At 35.9% G+C, this 22,874-nt stretch overlaps 1 protein-coding gene across 5 annotated transcripts in view; it reads left to right on the forward strand.

The window, feature by feature from the left end:
- Positions 1-22,874, forward strand: part of EPS8 (epidermal growth factor receptor pathway substrate 8) — a 263,667-nt gene that overhangs the window by 70,391 nt on the left and 170,402 nt on the right. For 4 of the 5 annotated variants that reach the window (XM_027838793.1, XM_027838797.1, XM_027838794.1 and 1 more), the window contains 2 exons: positions 12,761-12,811; positions 19,359-19,496. The gene's annotated coding sequence lies outside the window, so the exon portion shown is untranslated. The remainder of the gene's footprint in view (positions 1-12,760; positions 12,812-19,358; positions 19,497-22,874) is intronic. The other variant, XM_027838796.1, reaches the window with a different exon arrangement.

A 22,874-nucleotide genomic window follows, 5' to 3' on the forward strand; every position in this document is an offset into this window, starting at 1 on the left:
TGTGTATACGTGAGATGAATAAATTACCATGTGAAGCCTAGTTTCAAAGACCAGATTATTCTACAATTATTAGAAATTTAATGAATTTTCTAAACTCTCCTTCTGTTACTGCTGTCTGTTACCCACCATCTTGTAAACTATAGCTTGCAAAAGACAAGCTGGACTGGTTAGATAACAGAAGCACTGACTGCCTGCTTCCTGACAACCTGAACATAACTTAAATCGCTGTCTCTAAATGTGAAACCAAACTTGTTAAAGCCTTTTATTAGAAAGATACTAGAAAAATATTTTCTGCTCCATTTATTCCTAGCTCTTTGAATTTTTGGCATGCCTTTTTTTTTAAATGTTTTACTGATGTTCTTTAAAAAGGAAATCAGTGTTACTTTCCAATGACTCTCCCCCCATGAACCCCCACCAAGAGAACTCTCCTCTTTAACAACAACAACAAAAATCCCAAGGAAAATAAATAAACTTTTCCTGCCTAAAAATGTCATTTCACTTTAGAGTTCCTTATCTCTCTGAGTCTGCATGAGTCCTCTGAAATCATGATTGAATATTGCATTGATCAGAGTTCTAAAGTCTTAGTTGTTTTCCTTTCCACTATAGTGGTATACAATTTTTCTCTGGTTCTCTTTATTGTTCTTTGCATCAGTTCATACAAATCTTCCCAAGTTTCTCAGAATTCTGCATATTTGTTATTTTTTATAACGTAAACCCAATTTGTAAAGAAATTCCCCAGTCCATGGTGCCTACTTTCTTTCTATTTCTTTGCTACTACAAAAAGCACTGCTATATATCATTTTTTTTCTTTTTTTCTTGTATTTATATGCCCAATGCTTAACACAATACCTGGCACATTGTTGTTTAGTCATTTAGTTTTGTCTGCCTCTTTGTCACCCTGTGGACCATATCACACCAATATTGTCTGTGGGGTTTTCTTGGCAAATATACTGGAGTGGTTTGCCATTTCTTTCTTTAGTGTATTAAGGCAAACAGAAGTTAAGTGATTTGCCCAGGGTCACACAGCTAGTAAGTGTCTTCTGAGGCCAGATTTGAACTCAGGTCTTCCTGACTCGAGGCCCAGTTTTCTATCCACTGAGCCACCTAGCTACCTCCACCTGGCACATGGCAGGTACTTAATAAATGTTTATCGATTGACTAGATTGATAGGGTATTTTTTTTAATCTCTGTTTTTTACCTTTTTAGGGAATATATCTAGCAGTGGGATCACTGACTCAAAGGGAATTCATCATAAATTTTAAATAAATAAGCAAAGGCCCTGAGTGAGTAAAATACTTAAAGATTTGAAAAGTACAAACTTTTGTACAATCTGTGTGGGTAAGACATGTTCTTGGTATAGCCCTACCAATGAAAAGGATCCTTCTTTGCAAATAAGGTATGCTTTCCCCCCACTAAGATAGCAGGGTACCATTTAGGGGGTTTTAGTCCATGTTTGCCCAGAAAAGTTAATTATTTTAAAAAATCATCAGTTTATTTTACAGTACAGGTATGCTTTATTTTTTATATTTTATTTTCTTGATATATTTAGTTTTTGCATAGCAAGCATGTTATATGCATTACAATACTTCACCCCAGAATATTCTCCGAAAAGTTAATCAAAATTATGTAATAGAATGAATATGACTGATGGTACATATCACTTTCCACATTTGTTGTTTATTATTTTTTAACAGAACAGAAGGATGTCCTTTAACATTAATAATTTGGTACCAACACAGTTCCTTGAATTTAACGTAAATTATGTTATCTTTTAGTGTTACCTTAATTTATATGGTTTTAATCATCGTGCATATTATTCTTTTGATTCTCCTTGTTTCATTTGGTATTACTATATACATTTCCCTATGTTTTTCTGATGTCTTCTTGTTCACCATTTGTTACAGTATAATGATATTACATTATGTCCATACACCACAATTTGTTCCCCAGTGGTTGAGCACATACTTTCATTTTTGCTATTGCAAATAGTATTGCTGTGAGTATTTTTGTAGGTGCAGAAGATTTGTTTCTTGTTGCCTGGGGAATAAGCTTAGTGGTGGATTTCTGAGTCAAAGGTTATGAAGAATTTAATACTTTTCATGCATAATTCTGAATTATTTTCCAGATAGAATCAATGCACAGCTCCACCAGTAATGAAACAGTACACATTGCTCCCTTTCCTATTAAGTTTTTCCAAATTTTACCATCTTCAATAACTGGTTGGATTTGAGCTGTTTAATATGCATTTTAATATTAATTTTTTCTGACTATTAGTGATTTCAAAGTTTTTCATTTGTCTTTTGAGAGGTTCTGTTTCTTCTTATGAAAACTATTCATATCTTTGGACTTTTTTGTCTGTGGAGAAATGACTCTGTCTTGAAGATGAGTACATGAAATACAGTGGAAAAAAGCATTGGCTCTGGATTCAGAAGTCTTAAGTTCAAATTTTACCTATAATACAACCTCTATGACCCTGGGCAACTCCCCAAACTTCCCTCAGCCTCAGTTTCTTTCATCCACAAAAAGACAAGTTTGAACTAGATTAGGGATTCTGAACCTTTTTTTGTGTCATAGGCCCTTTTGGCAGTTTGAAACCTATGAATCCCTTTTCAGAATCATGTTTTTAAATGGATAGAATAAGATATAGAAGATTATGAAAGAAACCAATTATATTGAACTATACATAATCTTTTTTCCTGTTCAAGTTCACAGACCTCCTAAAATTTAACCTCAGGGGCTCCTTAGGCTCCAGTTAAGTACTCTTGAAGTAGATGGTCTCTGAAGTCCATTCCCTTTGTAAGGTATAAATCCTATGATCCCTATGAAGTTTGGATTTAAGACTTTCTTTGTTTTTCTCTTTTCAAGTTACTGCTCCTCTTTTGGCTTTTCATTTTTTTGAAAGTCTTTTCTGCATCTAAAGATGCAATCACGCATTTTTGGGTTGCTTTCATAATAAGGATTCTAGTTCTATTCTAGTTCTTTGGATTCTGATTTCACTAATATGTATATGCATATGCACATATCATATGCACACGCATATGCACACATGTACATACATACACATACATGCACATATAGGATCTGTAACTTAAATTCTTAGTTGCTTAAGGCACTGAGGATTTGAGTGACTCTTTCAGAGTCACATTCTCTATTTGTCAGATACAAGACTTGAACCTAATTGTTCCTGGCTGATTCCAAGATGAATTAGTACTATATTTGAGATCACAGAATTTTTTTTTCTTTAGATGGCAAAGGGAACCAATCAATCTTCCTGTTACACATTAATTGCTACAATGCCTTTCCAAACAAGTAAATTTGTGGTATATCAGCATCTTCCCTAGGACAGGAAAAAGAATCTATGTACAAAACTTGTATATTCAGATAAGCTTTGTTGAAGAGTATTTTTCAGCTAATTTCCTAAGTGTAGATTTTAATGTGATGTATAATCTTTAAACAGACTGCATCTGTTGTAACCATTTTGGCAAAGGACATTGTGCTTAAATTATGCACATACATGTGTGTCCCAGATCACACTCAGCCTGAAAAATGGGATATGTGAGTTGGCTTTCATATTTGTTTTTCGATGTTACTATGGTGATGAATAGTGTGCTTGATTCTGTAGTTGGAATAATTCTTACATGTAAGGTCACATATGTTTCTCACTCTAACAGTTGCTCACATTTGGTGCAACAATTATAACACTGTCACTAACAAGCCATTAGTTAGAATATAGAACAAGCAATTTAGGAGAATTTGTGACATAAATAAATTTAATCTGTTGAATTGCCTTTCCTTGCTAGCTAGTGGAGCCTGTTTCATTCAAGCAAGCTTTCAGCCTTTCTATTGCCTTCAGAACTGTACTACTCTTGTATGCTTTACATTAGTAGTTGAGGAAGTGAGGGGGAGGGTAAAGAAAACTGAGAAAATGTTTCTGCTGAGGAAGACTAGAGTTACTCATCATTTTAAGTTTTAAAGAATCATTTCCAAGCTTTATTGTAGTCACAGAATCTGTGGTAGTGGGTGAAGTTTGTTTTTTTAAGTTCATCTCCCATTAAAAATTAAAAACAATTTTGAAATAGTATAAAATATTATAAGAATGACACAAAACCAAAATACTTTCTGAATTTTTTTTTATCAGTGCTGCCTTGTCACATCTGCCAAATTCAAGTTTGAGACTTTCCCATGTAGAGTCAGTGTCCCTAAAAACAATCCCAGCTGTCTAAAACCATAGAAGGCTAAATAAGATCTTAAATTAGCCAGGAAAATAAGAACTTGACCCAGGCACAGTAGGTCCTCATGGGAAATTTAAATAATGAAAGTTTGTTAACTTGAAATTTAGAACAGGGGCTATATGTATTGCTTCTGTGAAGAAGAAGGAGCTTAATATGATAACATATATTTAGAAGGAATAGCAAATTGTTTATAATAGATTTGCAGTTTCATATGCAATCATCTTTCTTATTATACTGTTATGGAAATGTTTGTTTTATTCCATAAATTAAAAAAAATAAAATTAAAGTTAAAATAAAAGAAGGGGTTTGCTAAGCAAAATGATACAAATGAGATTGGGTAAAATTTTAGATCAGTGATTTTAGAGCAGCTTTAATTGCTCCATTCATTTAGGCAAAACAGATTAATATGCTAAAAGGCAAATAAAGATAAATTCCTTAAGGATTTCTACAAGGCAAGATTTGGTCACCTTCGCTAAATCTAACCCTTCCTCTTATATGTTTCCTCCAGTGAGAGATGGTAATGAAACATGGTTTGGGATTTAGAGCACTTTTAAGCATTCTTCATCTGATGCTTACTGCTTTATGACTTCAAACTAAAAAGTGATCTGGTTAATTAGTCAGGAGCCAGTGGTAGATGATGACAAGCAGTGGATGGAGGCATGAGCATTGGACTCCAGGAGCCCATGATTGCAGTACAGATGCATGTGCCAGAATGACCAAGAGTTGCTTCTCAGTTTACCAGCGGACCAACCCTGGTAATTGTTGTATATTGATTCTTTTTGTGAACTGAGTGAACACTTCATCTCAGAGTGGGGATACTACTGGAAGAGCACCGATATTGACTTTACCATTCTGGATATAGTTGTTGATGATAAATGGAAGGACACCTTATTCTAGAGGATATGGGTCTAGGCATCCTGATCCTTCAGGTTGGGAATCATTCAATAATTGTATTAGAGTTATTATTATGTATTAGCAATATATTAGCTTTTTTGCTGGGCAGTGATTCTGATGCTGACAAGAACACAATCCCACCAAACGCCTCTATTGCATTTTCTTCCCTTTATTCTAATTTGGCCCGAGGAGCTCTTCCACTCCTTGTGGTTATATCCTGAGAATGCTGAACAATTGGAACTGATTGTACCCCAATTAAGGAAGGTTTTGCTGGAAGTGTGGTGGTAGACTATTCCAATAGAGATAGTACTGAGAAGTTCTTTGTTCCTTTTGAAGTTTTATAGGCTCATTGCCCAAGGAGCCTGGGCAATGATTATCAGGATGGACAAGAGGTGAAGGTGTCCAGGTTATCAAAAGAAATTGTTTTTTTGACAGCAAAGGGAAAATTGGTGAAAAAGAGAAAGGCTAGGTACTAAGAAGGAAGACACAGAGGAGGCTGAAGGACAAAGAGGGCAAGGAGATTTTTGGCTATAACTGGAGGCCTCACTTTTGAGCAAGAGCATGCATCCTTTGGATTTAGCCCAAAGTTCATTCATTCCCTTTGCTAGTAGTCTGATCTTCAGTTAATCCAGCGCTTAGCACCCAGCAGGCTTTCATTAAAGGCTTTTTGACTGACTGCTAGTTATTCATTTCTCTATAGAGCAGGTCAGAACCTTTGATGAGCCATGAAGGACAGCAAGTGCAAAGACCCGGAGATGGAGTATGAAGTGCGCTGGGAGGCACAGCAAGCAGTTCGGTGTAGCTGGATCGTAGAGGGCCTTGAAGAGAACTGTGTGAGAGGAGTGTATAATATAGGAAAGGAACACACTGTGAAGAGCTTTAAAAGCCAGACAAGAGTTTATGCTATTTTATCCTGCAAGTAATAAGGAGCCCATAGAGTTACAGAAGAGTTAGCCAGACCTATGTTTTAGGAAAATCATTTTGGCAGCTGAGTGAAGATGAGATATGAGTGGGGAGAAACAAGACAGGGAGACCAATGAGGAAGTTATTGCAATAAATCAGATGACGAGTGATGAGGTCTGAATGAGGGTAGTGGCTATGTGAATGGAGAGAAGGGGAAACACTTGTATGATGCCATAGCAATAGAAATGACAATATCTGGCAACTGATTGAATATCTGAGATAAGTGAGAATGAGAAGTCCAGGAGGGCACTGAGGTTGTGATGCAAAGTGATTGAAAGGATAGTGGTGCCATCAACAGTAATAGGGAAGTTGGGAAGGGGAGTGGGTTTGGAGAAAGAGTAATGAGTTCTCCTTTAGACATATTGAATTTGAGATGTCTACGGAACATCCAGTTCTAGATGTCCAATAGTCAGTTGAGGAATAGGAGATTGCAACTCAGTAGAGAGACTAGGGTTAAATATATGGATCTTATAGGCCTATGCCTAAAAATCATATTTGTACCAAATAGAGAAAAGAGTGGAGGATGTAAGACAATACCTTGGGCTTTACACAGTGGAAGCTCCAGCAGCATAGCCTAAGAAGGAATTGTCACCTAGCAGGAGGAGAACAAAGGCAGAGAAGTGTTGTGAAAAGCCTGAAAGGAGAATGTATCTAGGTGGTCGGCTGAATGGTCCTTGGCAAGCCACTTAACCTCTTTGGGTTTTAATTTCCTTATCTATACCATGAGGATAAGACTATCTCTGCCTTTTCGATCCCTGGCTTCCTTCAAGACAGTTCAGATACCTCCTTCTATAGGAGACTTTTCCCAGTTTTCCCCACGTGCTAGACTCTTATCCTTTATAGCTATCTTCTATGTGTTTTGAAAATATTTTGCTTATTCCGATTTATTTACATGTTCTCTTTCCCATTAGAATGTAAGTTCCTTGAGGGCAAGGAATGTGTTTGCCTTTCTTTACATCCCCAGTGTTTAGCTTAGTGCTTGGCATATAGTAAGTACTTAATAAGTGTTTGTTAATTGTCTGATAAGAAAATGTTTAGTACCTTCATCATAACTTTGTTGGGATGCTTAATAGATAATATATGTAAAATACTTTGTAACCTTTAAAATGCTACATAAAGATGTTATTTCCTAAAAGTCTCCCCATATTTCTTTACGTTCTTCGTATTTGTTATTCCATGTAATACAATAATATTACATTGCAACATAATTTATTCTGATTTTCTCCAATCATTGGACACATAAATTGTTTTTTTTTCATTTACAAATGATTTTCCTGTGAATATTTTTATACAGATGGGCCTTTTCTTGATTCAGTAACTTCCTGAGGGTATAAACTCAGTAGTGTTATCATTGGGTTCAAGATATGTATAATTTTGTAACTTTTTTTTTGCACAATTCCAGATTGATTTCAAAAACAGTTGGACAAATTCACAGCTCCACAAGCAGTGATGAACATTTCTATTTTCCCATAGTTCTTGCCGTATGGAAAATATTCAACTTTTACCATTCTTTCCAATTTGATGGGAATAAAGTGATAATTCAGAGTTGTTTAAATTTGCATTTTTCTGTTAATTAGCACTTTCAAAGTTTTCGCATGGCTGTTGAAAATTTGTATTTCCTTTTTGCAGACTTTTTTTTTAAGGACCACTTATCTGTTGAGGAATGCCTGGATCATAGCATTGTATATGTAGAGTTGGATAGGACCTTATAAGCCATCTAATGCAAACCCCTCATTTTACAGATGAGTAACCAAGACATAGAGAGGTTAAGTGACTGCCCTTAGATCATAGAGATAAGAAGTAACATAGCCAGTATGCAAATCCAAGATCCTCTGACTTGAAATCTAGTACTGTATCTACTGTATTACATTGACACTGAATCATATAAATTTGCGTCATTTCCTTGTAGATTTTAGATGTTAGGTTTTTAGGTGATTAATGCAAAAATTTTCCTCTGTCCATATCTTTTCTTATTCTAACTGCATGGATTTTATTTGTGCATAATTTTTATATAACCAATGGAGTCTATTATGCCTTTTATAATTGTAACTGGGGACTCACTATCCTAAGGGTGGGAATAAATTCTTCTCCTTCCCCTAAGCGTGAAAGATAAGTAGATTTTTGGCTTTTTCTGCTGTATTTTCTGCTGTATGTCTTCCCCTTCTTCCTTTCCAGAGACTCACCCTTTATAATAAAGAATTTTAAAAAAAAGATGAACAAGAGAAAATATATAGGGGAAAAATCTGGAATTTCATGCAGTGTTCCATACCTTTGTACCCCAAATCTTGCAAAAGAGCCAGAGGGAGAAGTACTTTTTCATATCAATTTTTGGGACCAAATTTGGCCTTTATAATTTTTGCAATGTTCAGCTTTAAATGTTTTTTGGTAGTGTTCTTTCCATTTACACTGCTATAGTCTTTGTGTCTATAGTTTTCCTGATTCTACTTACTTCACTTTGCATCAGTTCATATAAATCTTTCTGTGCTTCTCTATTTTTATCTTATATTTCTATATTCTGTATTCTATATATTATCTTTCTATATTCATCATGTTCATTATTTCTTACAGTACAGTAACATTCCATTACAATTTGTGTGCCACAGTTCGTTTAGCCATTCTGTAACTGATGGGTATCTACTTTTTAAGTTCTTTGCCAAAGGTACTTAAAATGCAGCTATAAACATATATACCAAGTATAGCAGCATTTCTTATGGGCTTTTTATATTTACATTGTTTGTCCCTTTGGCATTTATTATTTAGACCTAATTTTTATTTAGTTTTTTTTTCAGAGTTCTTATTGAATAGTTCTTTCACCAGTAATTGTTCTATTGGGTTTCTCCAAGACTAAACAGAATCAACATTTGTTCCTAAGTTTTAATTGTCTATTCTATTATGCAGATTTGTTTTTAAATATTTTCATCCAGTACCAATTAGTACTGATAATCACTACTTTACAATATAATTTGAGTTTTGATAACACTAAGCCCCTTCTTTATTAATTTTTTTGTTTCCCTCTTTTTTGTTCCATTTGAATTTTGTTCTTTCATTTAATTCAGTGAATGAGTATTTGTTATCCCTTTAGTAATATGATATAGTATTAAATCCATAAATTAATTTGGTTGTCATTTTTTTTATTATATTGCCTTAACCTAGTCATGAAAATTGAATGTTTTCTTGTTATTTTAGGCTTCTTTTAGTTCTTTAACTGAGGAAATTTGCTCATATTTGTTTCTTTTTCTACCTCTTTTAGCTCCCAATACTTTGGATGATTTGGTTTGTATAATGTATTTAAAAATCTTATCAGTTCTTTTTTCTTTATTCATTTTTGGTTGGTTTTGTACACACACATACACACATATTATATATATTAACACATCTCTTGTTTCTCTGAGAGAGAGAGAGAGAGAGAGAGAGAGAGAATTAATGAATGAATCCTGTTTCCCTCTGGTCCCTTCACTCCAACACATTGATCAGCTGGCCTGGTCTTGCTTTTCTTTCTTTCAAAATTATTTTGTAGTTGTATTTATATAAATCTTCTGTATGACTTGGTTGGGTTAAGTTCTAGGTACTTGCTGAATTTTGTTGTCAAATTTTTCTTTCTATCCCTTTTTCCCTTTGTACTCCCCCCCCAAAATATAGGAATACTCTCGATTTTCATGAATTCCTTTTATATCTTGAATTTATCACCTTTTTTCTTGATTCCTTGATTTTTTCAAATAAATCATATCCCTTTCCAGTACAGATAATCTCACCTGGTATTTGCCAGAGTTTAGTCCTCCAATTTCTTTCTCTTGTCTTCTTGCTGTAGCTAGCATTTCTAGCATGTCAGATTATTTTGATGACTGTAGGTATCTTAACTTCATCCCTGATCTTACTAGAAAATCTTTGTGTATCTCCATCATAAATACTATTAATTAAATCTTGCTTTAAGATTAATGCTTTTCATCATTTTGAAGAAAATTCCTTTTTAATCCTGTACTTTTTCCATTTTAAACAATAATTAATGCTATATTTCATTGGGTGTTTTTCTTTGTTTATAAATATATAATCATGAGATATAAAATGACATAGTGGATAGAAGGAGGGGGGTGTAATATGCATTTATTAAGTGCTTACTCTGTGCAAGGCACTATATATCACAAAAATGTGCTTACAAAAAAGTGCTATCATTCAATACAGAGTAGGCCTTGGAGTCAGAAAGCCTTGAGTTCATTGCTTGCTTCTGGCATATACTAAGTAAGTCATTCAACCTCCCAGTGTCCCAGAGTATGAGATCCAGAGTGAATCTTTCTCTGCTTTGGTAGAGGGAGTTTCCTTATTTAGGGTCCTTGCACTGATTAAATCTCATGTCTGTTTTTCCTTCTCTCCCCAGATATCAAGGAGGTTATCTTTGTTATTCATGCTAATAGTTTTCCTATTTCTCAAACATCTTTGTATTCTTGGCATAAATATAAACATACTTCAGTGAATCTGTCATTTCACTGATGTGAGTATTCTCTGTATAAATACAGAGGAGAAGTCATCCATGCTTTCTTATTCTGACTGAGTCTTTTCCCTCTTCTTTCCTGTATTCTTTAGAGGATCTAAGTAACACCATGGAGGCTTCATTCTGAGTCTTTAAACTTTCATGGATCCTAATGGAGCATGGTTTTCTTTTTGCCTTCATTCTTTTTGTTTTATTTTTTTAAATAATTTATTTTTAGTTTTCAACATTCACTTCCATAAGATTTTGAGTTTTAAATTTTCTCTGCCTCCTTCTCCTTCCACCTCCCCAAGATAGCATGTAATCTGATATAGGCTTTACTTATATATTCATATTAAGCATATTTTCACATTGGTCATGATGTATAGAAAAATTAGAACTAATGGGAAGAACCACAAGAAAGAAGAAATAAAACAACAAAAGGAAAAAAGAGCAAATAGTATGCTTCCATCTGCATTCAGACTCTGTGGATCTTTTTCTGGATGAGGATAGCATTTTCCATCATGAATCTTCTGAAGTTGTCTTAGATCTTGCATTGCTATCAAAGTCTATCAAAGTCAGTCTTCACACAATGTGGCTGTTACTGTGTACAGTGTTCTCCTGGTTCTGTTCATTTCATTCAGCATCAGTTCATATAAGTCTTTCCAGGTTTTTTTGAAGTCTGCCTGTTCATCATTTGTTATAGCACATTACATTCATATACCACAACTTGTTTAGTCATTCCCCAACTGATGGGCTTCCCTCAATTTCCAATTCTTTGCCACCGCAAAAAGAGCTGCTATAAATATTTTTGTACATGTGGGTGCTTTTCCCGTTTTTATGATTTCTTTGGGATACCGACCTAGAAGTGGTATTGCTGGGTCAAAGAGTACTTTGCCTTCATTCTTGCCATATCACTAGCCCATCTACTTTTCTGATCCTACCTTTATTTGCTCAAATATATATTTCTTGAGTACAGATCATCACTGAAAATATAGTATATCTGCTTGCATGCACCAGCAACATTGATCCCTGGAAGATTGTTGTGTTTGAAGATTTGTAGTCATACAGCATCACTGGGAAAATATATTGAAAACCATAGATCTCTCCACTAAGCAGCAGCTTAGTATTTTGTGAAAGGCACTGTGTTAATGAGCTAATACAAAGATTCAATTCAGGAAGCATTTATTCCATGTTTGCTATGTACAAGGCATCAGAAATACAAGGACAAAATGAAAAATGTTCATTGCTTTTAAGAAACTATCATTATAGTTAGGGGAATATGACATTTACCCAGAAAAATAGGGAAAGAACATTAACTTCTAGGGGATTCAGGAAACACTTTCCCTAGGAGGTGGCATCTGGATACAAGTCAAGGATTCAGAGAGGTAAATGTTGATATAGCGTAGATATAGAGTGCATTTTAAGTATGAAATGTGTGCAGATGCACCAAGATGGGAGATGTATAGAATTTGGGCTGTAGCAAATAGGCCAGATTACCTGGAATATAGAAAGCAGTATATGTGTGTGGGGGCAGCAGGGATATGGCGGAGGACTAGAAAAGTAGGTAGGAGTCAGGTTGTAGAGGATCCTGAGGAGTAGGCTTGAAGAATTTGTATTTTGTCCTATAGTCAACTAATGGGGAGTCACCAAAGTCTTTTGATCATGAGGATAGCCTTGACAAACTTGATCCTAAGATTATTTTGGCGGCTATGTGGAAGATGGCACATAGTGAGCACTTAATAAATTATTATTACCTACCTGTTTGTTAAAAGGAGAGAGACTGGAAGCAGGGAGACCACTTAGGAAGCCATTTTAGTAGTTCAGGTGAGAAATGATTGGGGCCTCAGATTGGTAACAGTAGTGTGAGTAGAGAGGAAATAAATGTGAGAGGCATTATGGAGGTAGAAATGAAAATTCAAGTTTTGGTAACTGATTGGATGTGGTAGGGTTATGGAGTACGTTGAGTATAATATGAGCCTGGATGAATGGCACAATTGTATCATAAGCAGAAACTAGAAAATTTGGAAGAAGGGGCAGGTTTAAGAAGGAAAATAGTCTTTTTGTTGCTTAACTTATTTGTTCTTGAATTTTAAAGATTTCTTTTAAGCTTTTTAAAAATTATTTGTGGATTTTCTCAATTTTTATTTTGTTAAATTTCTGATCTAGGTTATTAACTTTTTCCTTTCAATTTTGTTAATATTTTCAGGTATCTCATTTTCCCTCTGAGGACTGCTTTAGCTGTATCTACCTAAAATTGGTATGTGGTCTTATTGTTATTCTCTTTAACATAATTATCGGTTATTTCTATGATTTGTTCTTTGACCCATTCATTCAGGCTACTGTTATTTAGTCTACATAAGAGCTTAATTTTTTTCTTTTGTTGCTGTTTTAATTGTGTTCCAATCTATAAAGGAGGTGTTCACAAAATTTCTCCTATTAAAGATTTATTATTTACTCATGGCCTACTTAACAAATTATTAATTGTGTGAAGTTATCATTGATATTGAGAAATGTGTGTATTTGAAATGTTTACTTTGAAAAGATGTTATAATTCTTTTGAATCTAATTTTTCCAACTATTTGTTTGCCTTTTGGTTTCCAAAAAAAGAAAACTATTCATTTTTTCTTTTTGGTTATCCTTCTGTTAGATTTATTCCATTCCAAAAGAATATTGACATTTCCTATGATTATTGTGGTACTCTATCCTTTCACAATTTGATTAACATTTCCTTTATGAATTCAGATGTTATGTCTTTTGGTTCATAATAATGCTTAAATGTCTTTGGTGTATTTAATCATCATGTGATTTCTCTGTTTATGTCTTTTGACATTGTGATTTTTTTATTGTTGCTTTGTCTAAATCATGCTTGCCAATTATTTTTAATAATCACTTGAAGTAGAGTTAATTTTGTTCTAGGCTTTCATTTTCTCTCTGTTCGTGTCTTTATTTAAAATTTTTTTAATGTATTTATCTGCAACAGATAATTGGGTTTGGTTTAATTTCCCGTTCTTAACTCCATTACCTAACCTTTAGGAGTTTTATCATTTACATTTAAGGTTGTAATTGTTAGATCTGTGTTTACCTCCATCTAATTCCTTCATATTGATTTTTCCATTCCTCTTTGGTCCCTCTGATTGTACTAATTTTAGTACTTGTTCTAATTTTATCCCAGTCTTCTCCCACGTGCTCTTCTGTGCCTCCTTCCTTGGTCATTTTATTTGGCTTACTAATTATTATTTTTCTTTTTAAATTATTTATTGTTTCTCTTTTTTTTTCCTCTCTGTCTCCTAACCCAGATAAACATATGGTACAAGATCTTCCTTGTCCCTCTCTTCCCTTCACTCCCTGACCAATTTACCCTTTTAAATTGAATATCATTCATTTGTGGTCCTTTCTTCTGAGAATTATTTACTTTGACCTCTTCATTTCTTTGATCTTCTAGTCTGTTTTGAAATCTAGTATCCCTTTCATGGGAAATATGTTCTTTCAATTATTCTCTCTCTGTTAACTCATGGAAATCATGGATTCTGGAATAAAAAAACTTTGCTCTCTCATTTGTCCATTCAACAATGAATTTAGTTACCAGTTTCATTCATTCCTTTGTGTATGTTTTATATTTTGAGATTTCTGATGAGCCTTACTCTCAGAAATATTAATTCATGAAGAAAAGTAGAAGTCATTCTCTATCCCAAATGCCCTCCTATTCCATGCCTGTTCTTTATGTATCATAAGGCCTATATATACTGCCTCTGGGCCTATGTTGTCCTTGCTACTCTAACTACTAGGTATACCTTTAGCCACTACCTCTCCTTTATTAGGGTGAGATGTGATACTGGGAAGCATGGCTCTTGTTTGTGGGATACTTGCTTATAGGGAAGGACAAAGACAAAAATCATAGATAATGAAAAATTGTAGAATGGTTTGTGATCCATATTGGTGGAAAGCATACTTGGTCAAACTAGTAAAACTGCATCATCATCAAAGTAATTCAGTTAAATTCAGAAATTATTTATTAAGTATATTCTATGTGTAAAACACTATACTAGGCACTAAGGACATAAAGGAAAAAAAATGAAACAGATTCTGTCCTCAAAGAACTTCTGTCCTCATGGAGGATGCAACCTATATACAGATAAATAAAAACATATATACTATTTGAAAGAGAGGGAATACTAAAAATTGTGGTGATCAAGAAAGACTTTTATTAGGAATTTAGTTAAACTTTGTTGGGAGCTGGGGTTTCTAAGAGGCCTCTAGAGATAAGGAGGTTGCTAAGCAGAGACATAGAGTTAGAAGACAGAAAATTTAGTTCAGAGACTGGTCAGTGATTTAGTTTGACTGTAACATAGCATATGTTCATAAAAAATGTGAAATAATTTTGGAAAGGCAGATGAGAACCAGGTTGGAGAGTTCTTGGGATGTAAAGCTGAGGATTAAAAAAAAAATCTATCCTAGAGGTAAGAATACACCATTTTTCTGTATTGTAAAGAAGGTAGGACTATTATGTAATGAGGCTGATCACAACAGCCACACACAAAATCCTCCTCATTACTTTTGAGTCATATCTCGTAGATTCTTTCTCTTTGCATGACTACAAACCCCTGGAAGACAACAGTTGTCTCATATATCTTTGTATCTTCAACATAATATCAACACACTGTTCAACATTTTGAGCATAATGCTCAAAATAAATATGGAAGATCCTGTGCTTTCCTGGTTCTCCTTCCAGTCTTGGTTTTATTGTGAAAGTAGGAAGCTCTGACTCATTGTGAATTTTCTGCCAAGTAGATAATCAACTCAGGATAATAAGAAATACCTCCCTATGTCTTAAAATTGAGGATGTTGTGTCACCAAGCATTCACACATTCACGCCAAACATGTGCCAAACAAATACAGTAATAAAAGCAGCCAATGTTTATATAGCCCCTTATGATTTGCAAAGCACTTTGTATATGTTACCTTATATATTTCTCATGAAGTTGGCAGGACAGAGGTTATTGGCAAATAAGAGATTGAACTAAATGCTCCAGATGGTTCAATCCAGCTCTAAGTCTTATTACGTTATTATTCCCAGTGGACAAAGAGCTGGCCTTGGGGCCAAGAAGGCCTTGTTTGGTTCAAGTCATGCTTCTGGCACATACTTTCTATGTGACCCTAGGAAAATCACTTTTTTTCTTTTTAATTTTTAAATTAATTTATTTTTAGTTTTCAACATTTCAACATTTCAACATTCAACATTTCAACATTCACTTCCATAAGCTTTTGAGTTTTAAATTTTCTCTGCCTCCCTCTCCTTCCCCCTCCCCAAGATGGTATGCAATCTGATGTAGGCTCTACATATACACTCTTAGTAGACATATTTTCACATTAGTCATGTTGTAAAGAAGAATTAGAACGAATGGGAAGAACCACGAGTAAGAAGAAACAAAACAAAACAAAAAAAGAGAGCAAATAGTACGCTTTGATCTGCATTTAAAGTCTATAGTTCTTTCTCTGGGTGTGGATAGCATTTTCCATCATGAGTCTTTTGGAGTTGTCTTAGACCTTGGATTATTAAAAAGAGCTAAGTCTATCAAAGTCAGTCATCATACTACATGGCTATTACTGTGTACAATGTTCTCCTGGTTCTGCTTTCTTCACTCAGCCTCAGTTCGTATAAGTCCTTCCAGATTTTTCTGAAGTCTGCCTGCTCCCCATTTCTTATAGCACAATAGTATTCCATTACATTTATATACCACAACTTGTTTAACCATTCCCCAATTGATGGGCATCCCTTCAATTTCCAATTCTTTGCCACCACAGAAAGAGCTTCTATAAATATTTTTGTACACATGGGTCTTTTTCTCATTTTTATGATCTCTTTGGAATATAACTTTAGATGTGATATTGCTGGGTAAAAGGGTATACACATTTTTATAGGCCTTTGGGCATTGTTCAAAAGTCATTTTTCTTATCCAAGATTTCCCTATATCAATAAACTCACAGATTCAATACCCATCTATCCCTATCTCCATCCCCATGCCTGTCATCTTGCCCATGCCCATCTTCATGACCATTCTTATTCCTAAGATCACACAATGGCAGGGCCAGGATTTAAATCCAAGTCTTCTCTGAATCCAGGAATATATATCCAATAATATAATCCAGCATTATAACAAAGATGCCCTCACTCCACTACAAACAACGACATTATTTCCAAACATTTATTAAGGGCCTCCTAGGTAGAAAGCACTCTATGAATTGCTTGGAAGACAAAAAAAAAATTAGATGAAACAAAGTCTCTGCACTTATGGGACTTATAGTCTGGTGGGGTAAGGGATAAGATGCAAAGATATTATAAAATATTTTGAGATTAGTGCATCAGATTGTTGCAAAACAGTTCTTTATAGGGTTTGAGAGGGAAAAAAAACATACTATGTCTAAAACTGAACTCATCTTTCCCTTCAGACTGACTTTCCCTCTTCCTGACTTCTCTACTACTTTCAAGGGACACCATCATCCTCCCAGTCTCCCAAGCTCATGACTTAGATGTCATTCTTACCTCCTCATTCTCTCTCAGTCTCCATATCTAATCTGTTGCCAAATCCTAACAATTTTACCTTCACAACATCTCTTACATGCTCCTTTCTCTTCTCTGAAAATACTACTGTCCAGGTGCAGTCCCGTATCATCTCACACCTGGCCTTTTGCAATACCCTTCTGGTTGGCCCTTTGTCTCAAATTTCTCCCTACTCTGGTTTATCTACCAGCTGTCAAAGTGGTCTTAAAGAACAGATCTGACCATATCACTCACACACCCATACATACTGCCTCAAATTAGTAAATTTCAGTGGCTTTAAGTTATCTATAAGATCATATATAAAATCTTTTTGGCTTTTAAAGCCGTCATATCCTGGCCCCTTTCTTCCTTTCCAGTTTTTAAAATCTACTCCTCTCCCTGCTTTTCTCATAAGACTGTTTTTCAGATTTATGTGTTTTCATGGCCATCCCCCATACCTTGAATTCTCTCCCTCCTTGTCTTTGTCTCTTAGCTTCCCTGTGTTCTTCCAATCTCAGTTAAAATCCTATCTTCTGCAAGAAACCTTTCGCAGTCCTCCTTATTTAATCTCTGTGCCTTCCCTCTGTGCCTTGTTTATCTCATGGATATATCTTATTTGCACATATTTATTTGCATGTTATCTCCCCCATTAAACTGTGAGTTTCTGGAGTGCAGAGGCAGTTTTGTCCTTTTTTTTTTTTTTTTTTAACATAGTGCCTGGGCATGTAGGTGCTTTGTAGATGCTTATAAATTTGACTTACAAACCAGGAGGATCAGAGAAGGCATCCTGGACAAGATTGTATTTGAGTTAGACTTTAAAAGATATATAGGAATCCAGCAGGTGAAGAGGGATAGATAAGGCATTCTAGGCTTAAAGAACAGTGGGAGAATGGGGCAGTTAGGTGGCACAGTGGATAGAGCAGCGGCCCTTAAGTCAGGAGGACCTGAGTTCAAATCCGGTCTCAGACCAAACACTTGACACTTACTAGCTGTGTGACCCTGGGCAAGTCACTTAACTCCAACTGCCTTTAAAAAAAAAAAAGAACAGTGGGAGAAAGTTCTTGGTACATAAGGGGTAGTAAAGAAGGTGGTCTAGTTAGCTGGAGCCTACAGTGTGTGGAAGGTAATACTGTAAGAGAATATTAGACAGGCATTCATGGGCCAGATTATGGAGGATCATTATGATGAGTCACATTTATATGGAGCAATGGTTTTCAAGTTTTTTTGGCCTCAGGACTCACCTATGCTCTTAGAAATTATTGAGGACCTCTGAAAGAGCTTTTACTTATATGGTATAGCTATCAATATTTATGATATTAGAAATTAAAGCATTTTAGTATTTTTATGAAGCTAGTTTTGTCCTTGTGGACCACCTCAAAGAGTCTTTGGGGGGGTTCCCTGAACCACAGTTTGAGAAACATTAATCAGTCCATCAGCAAGCAATTATTTAGTGCTTACTATGTGCCAGGAATTGTTCTAAGGGCTGAGAAAACAAAGAAATACAAACACAAGGCAATACCTACAAGGACCTAACATTTTAATGGGGAAAACAACATGCAGATAACTATGCAGATAACATGTATGTGTAATGTAAATGGAAGCAAATCTCAGAGGGAAGACACTACACTTGTGGGTAAGGGAGGAGATGGACCAAGAAAGTTTTCTTACCAAAGGTAGGATTTGAGCCAAGGCTTGAGGAAGCTAGGGAGGCCAGGAGGTGGAGGTGAGAAAGGAAAGCATTCTAGGCATGGGATAGCCAGCAAAAAGGCACAGATTTGGGAGAAAGGAGATCATTTGTGAGAAATAGGAAAAAGGTCAGTGCTGCTGGATCACAGAGTACATGAAGGGGAATAAAATGTACAAAGCCTGGAAAGGTAGGAAGGGGCCAATTTATGAAGCATTTTAAAAGCTAATGGAATTTTATATTTGTTCCTGGAAATTGAAGGAAACCATTAGAGTTTATTGCACAGGGAGTAACATGGTCAGACCTGTACTTTTGGAAGACCACTTTGAGACCTGAGTGGAGGATGGATTAGATTAGGGAGACATTTGAGGCATATAGTCCAACAGCTAAGCTATTGCCATAATTTCCTCATGAGGTGAGGAAGGTCAAGTTTTGACAAGTGTTTTTGTCATAGCAACTTTGTGAGATAGGGCCATACTGGGCAAAGGAATATGAACTGTATCCTTGGGAGGCAATAATGATGATTGCTCATATTTTTCTAGAATTATGAGGCTTACTGAGCACTTTCCTTACATTCATTAGAAACCACTGAAGATTGTTGTGCAGAAGTGACGTCACTAAATCTATGTATAAGAAGATAATTTTGGCAGTGGACTAGAGGGTTGGATTGGAGCATCATCATTCCCTCAACCTACCAGACTGAAGGTCACAAATATAAAGGTCTTATTTTTCTCCTGAATGTGCTTTTACATAGATTTGCCTGAGTTTTAGAGGCCTTGGTCTGGGGAATGCCATTGAAACCTTTTTTATCCAGGTCAAAATTGGAACATTGTGAAATGGAAATTTCACATTGTGAAATGGAAATGGAAGAACGAATGCTTTGTGAGTACTAAATCTTTCATGTATCCAGGCTCTGTCTAGTTAAGACCTACCAACTTTGTACATACATGGCTTTAATCTTCTAAATTCTTTGTTTTTTCTCGTTTTGCCAAAGAATACTATAGGGAATGATTAGAGGCAGTGATATTGTTTACTTACAGAGCAAGAAGAGGAAGTCTTGGTTAACGCCTTAGAAAAACCAAGGGAGAAACTTTGTACAATGCTGAAATTGACACATAGGGTCCCACCCTTTCTTTTGATATGCAAAGGTCGCTTGGCGTCCAGAAATAAGCTGCAAAGAATGCTGTCCAATAAGCTTGGTGGAGTATAACTAAATGTTATCCATGAGGCAGTTTGAATTTGCTTTGGAGATGGGGCTGTAACAGGCAGAATTCATTACAACAGCAGTACCTTGAGACTGCCTAAAGCACCTACATTTATAAACAACAAGTTATAGTGTTAAATAAAGTTATAAGAGAAATAAATACAGATGATTCCAAATATCCAGGTAGGAATTTGGATTGAGAATAAACAGGTTGTTGTATATTTGTTACAAAACCTGGTCATAAGAAAGCCTCATATAATGCCTATCTTTTCCAAAGAACTGGAACCAGAGTTATTTTCATCATGTATGTGTGTGTATATAAGTATTGTGCTCTAAGTGCTCTAAGTATATATACACACATATAGACATATACATGCATATATGTCTATACATATACATATACATACATAAGTATATACATACACAAATATGTATACACATACACCACTGTAGTCAATAAAAAACTTTCCAATTTGTTCTATCATACCTTGAGGCACATAAGCTTTGATATTCCCTTCCTCTTACTGTATGCCAGACACCATGATAGGTTCAGGTGATACAAAGACAAAGCAAAAACTAATCCCTGACTTTCAACTTGGGATGTGATACAATGTTTCCAACAAATGTGTAAATGTAAAGAAATTTCAGAAGACCAAGCAATGGGGTTGGTAAAAGAATGGTGGTGATGGTAGAGAAGATCAAGAAAGCCTTCACCTAAGAGGTGGCCCCTGAGATGAGTCTTCAAAAAAGGTTGGAGTTTTAGGAGGGAGAGGTAAGGAAGGAATTTATTATGAGTATGTGAAAAGGCTTACAGATGAGAGTTGCATATTGAATTTGGACAACAGTTTGTAGTCCAGTTTGGCCAAAATGTGTAGCATTTGAAGGGGAGTAACATAAAATCTCTGGAAAGGTAATAGGGAGCCAGATTGTGGAGGATTTTGAATGCCAAGCTGAGAAGTTTTTCTTTTATTAGAGGCAGTAGGAAGGCCCATGTATATATGCATATATGTATGTATGTATGCATTACTAGTACCAGGAATTGTTCTAAGGGCTGGGCTCTCTCTCCCTCCCCCTCCCCCTCTCTCTCTCCCTCTCTCTCCCTCTCTGTCCCCCTCTCCTTCTCCGTCCCTCCCTCTCCCTCTCCCCTCTCCTTCTCCGTCCCTCCCTCTCCCTCTCCCCCTCCCCCTCCCTCCCTCCCTCCCTCTCACTCTCTCTCTCTCTGTCTCTCTCTCTTTCTCATAGGACAGTGACATGGTCAAGCCTGTGCTTTAGTGAGATGCTTTTGGCACCTGTGTAGTGGATGACCTAGAGAGAAAGAGACCAATTAATTGCAAAGTAGAAGCAATGAGGACCAGAATTTTAGGGCAATAGATTGGTTAATGGAGAGAAAGGGATGGATATGAGAGATTGTTGATGTAGAATCAAAAAAGACGTGGAAGTCATTGGATATGAGGGAGAGAGAAGAGACAATGTTGGTTATGATGTTGTAAGCCTGGGCAGTTGGAAAGAAATATAGAAGTTTGGAGCAGGGCACCATTAGGATGCAGATGACGAGTTTTGTTTTGGACACAGTGAATTTGAGATGTGCCTATTGGACATTCAAAGGGAGATGCCTCACTGGCAATTGTTGATATGGAACTGCAGTTCAAGAGCAAGAATAGAGCTGAATATATAGATTCAGGGATCACATTTACATGTGGATAACTAATAATAGCTAATATTTATATAAGGCTTTAAGGTTTGAAAAACACTTTACATATAATATTTCATTTGATGTTCATTTTAACCCTGTGTGGTAGGTGTTATTATCTCCATTTTACAGATGAGCAAACTGAGGTTGACAGAGAGTAAGTGACTTCTGGAGGGTCACACAGCTAATTAGTGCCTGAGGAAGAATTCAAACTCAGGTTTCCTGATTCTAAATCCAGAACTCTATTGTGCCACCTAGCTGCCTCTAAGAATGATAATTAAATCCATGGGAAATGATGATATCACTGATATGATATCACTGAGAGAGAGAGAGAGAGAGAGAGAGAGTGAGAATGAATGAATAGAGGACCCAGGAACAAGCTTTGGAGGAAAGCACATGAAATGGAAGGAAGTTGTTGTTCATTCACTTCAGTCATGTCCATCTCTTCATGACCCCATTTGAGGTTTCCTTGGCAAAGATACTGGAGTGGTTTGCCAGTTCCTTCTCCAGCTCATTTTACAGATGAGGAAACTGAGGCAAATCGCATTAAGTGACTTGAACCAAGGTCACACAACTAGTAATTGTTTGAGGTCACATTTGAACTCAGGTTTTCCTGACTCCAGGGCCAACACTCTATCTATTGTACCAACCTAATTGATCAAAGGAGTTCTCTAATTAGCTTGGTGAGCTTACATAATTAGATTGATGAGCTTGGACTTTTGAAAGATCCTTCCCCTACAGAGCATGGACAGAACATAACTGATCTAGTCTGGGTGACTGGGGCCACCCCTAAGATGAATGGGTTGGCTAGATTTTTGGGAAAACTTTCTATTAGGAGAGACTACACTTTATGCTGTTTATAACATCAAACTGGCAGATCCAGTCAGTCCTTTTTTGCTTTTTTTGTCTTTTCCTTTCTATTTTCTTCTGGAGTGTGCAGGAAACTTTAATGGCTACCCCAGAGCACTTGGTAGCTGCATTCTTGTTCATTGGGCCTAGAGGAGAGTTCTTGGACCTCTTTTGCTTTTTATTTCTCTTTATGAGTATGATCAGAGATCGAAAAGCTAAGAATGGATTTTCTCTGACTAAGAGACAGCATCTGGGAGAGGGGAGGAGTACACTTGACACATAGTAATTACATGTGACCCAAGAGGACTATTCATGCCCTTCCGGAACCCCTGACTCCTGGTCAGAGAAATTGTGG

This window comes from Vombatus ursinus, unplaced genomic scaffold, assembly GCF_900497805.2.
Source record: "Vombatus ursinus unplaced genomic scaffold, bare-nosed wombat genome assembly UNPS02014830.1, whole genome shotgun sequence".
NCBI classification, from domain to species: Eukaryota; Metazoa; Chordata; class Mammalia; order Diprotodontia; family Vombatidae; genus Vombatus; species Vombatus ursinus.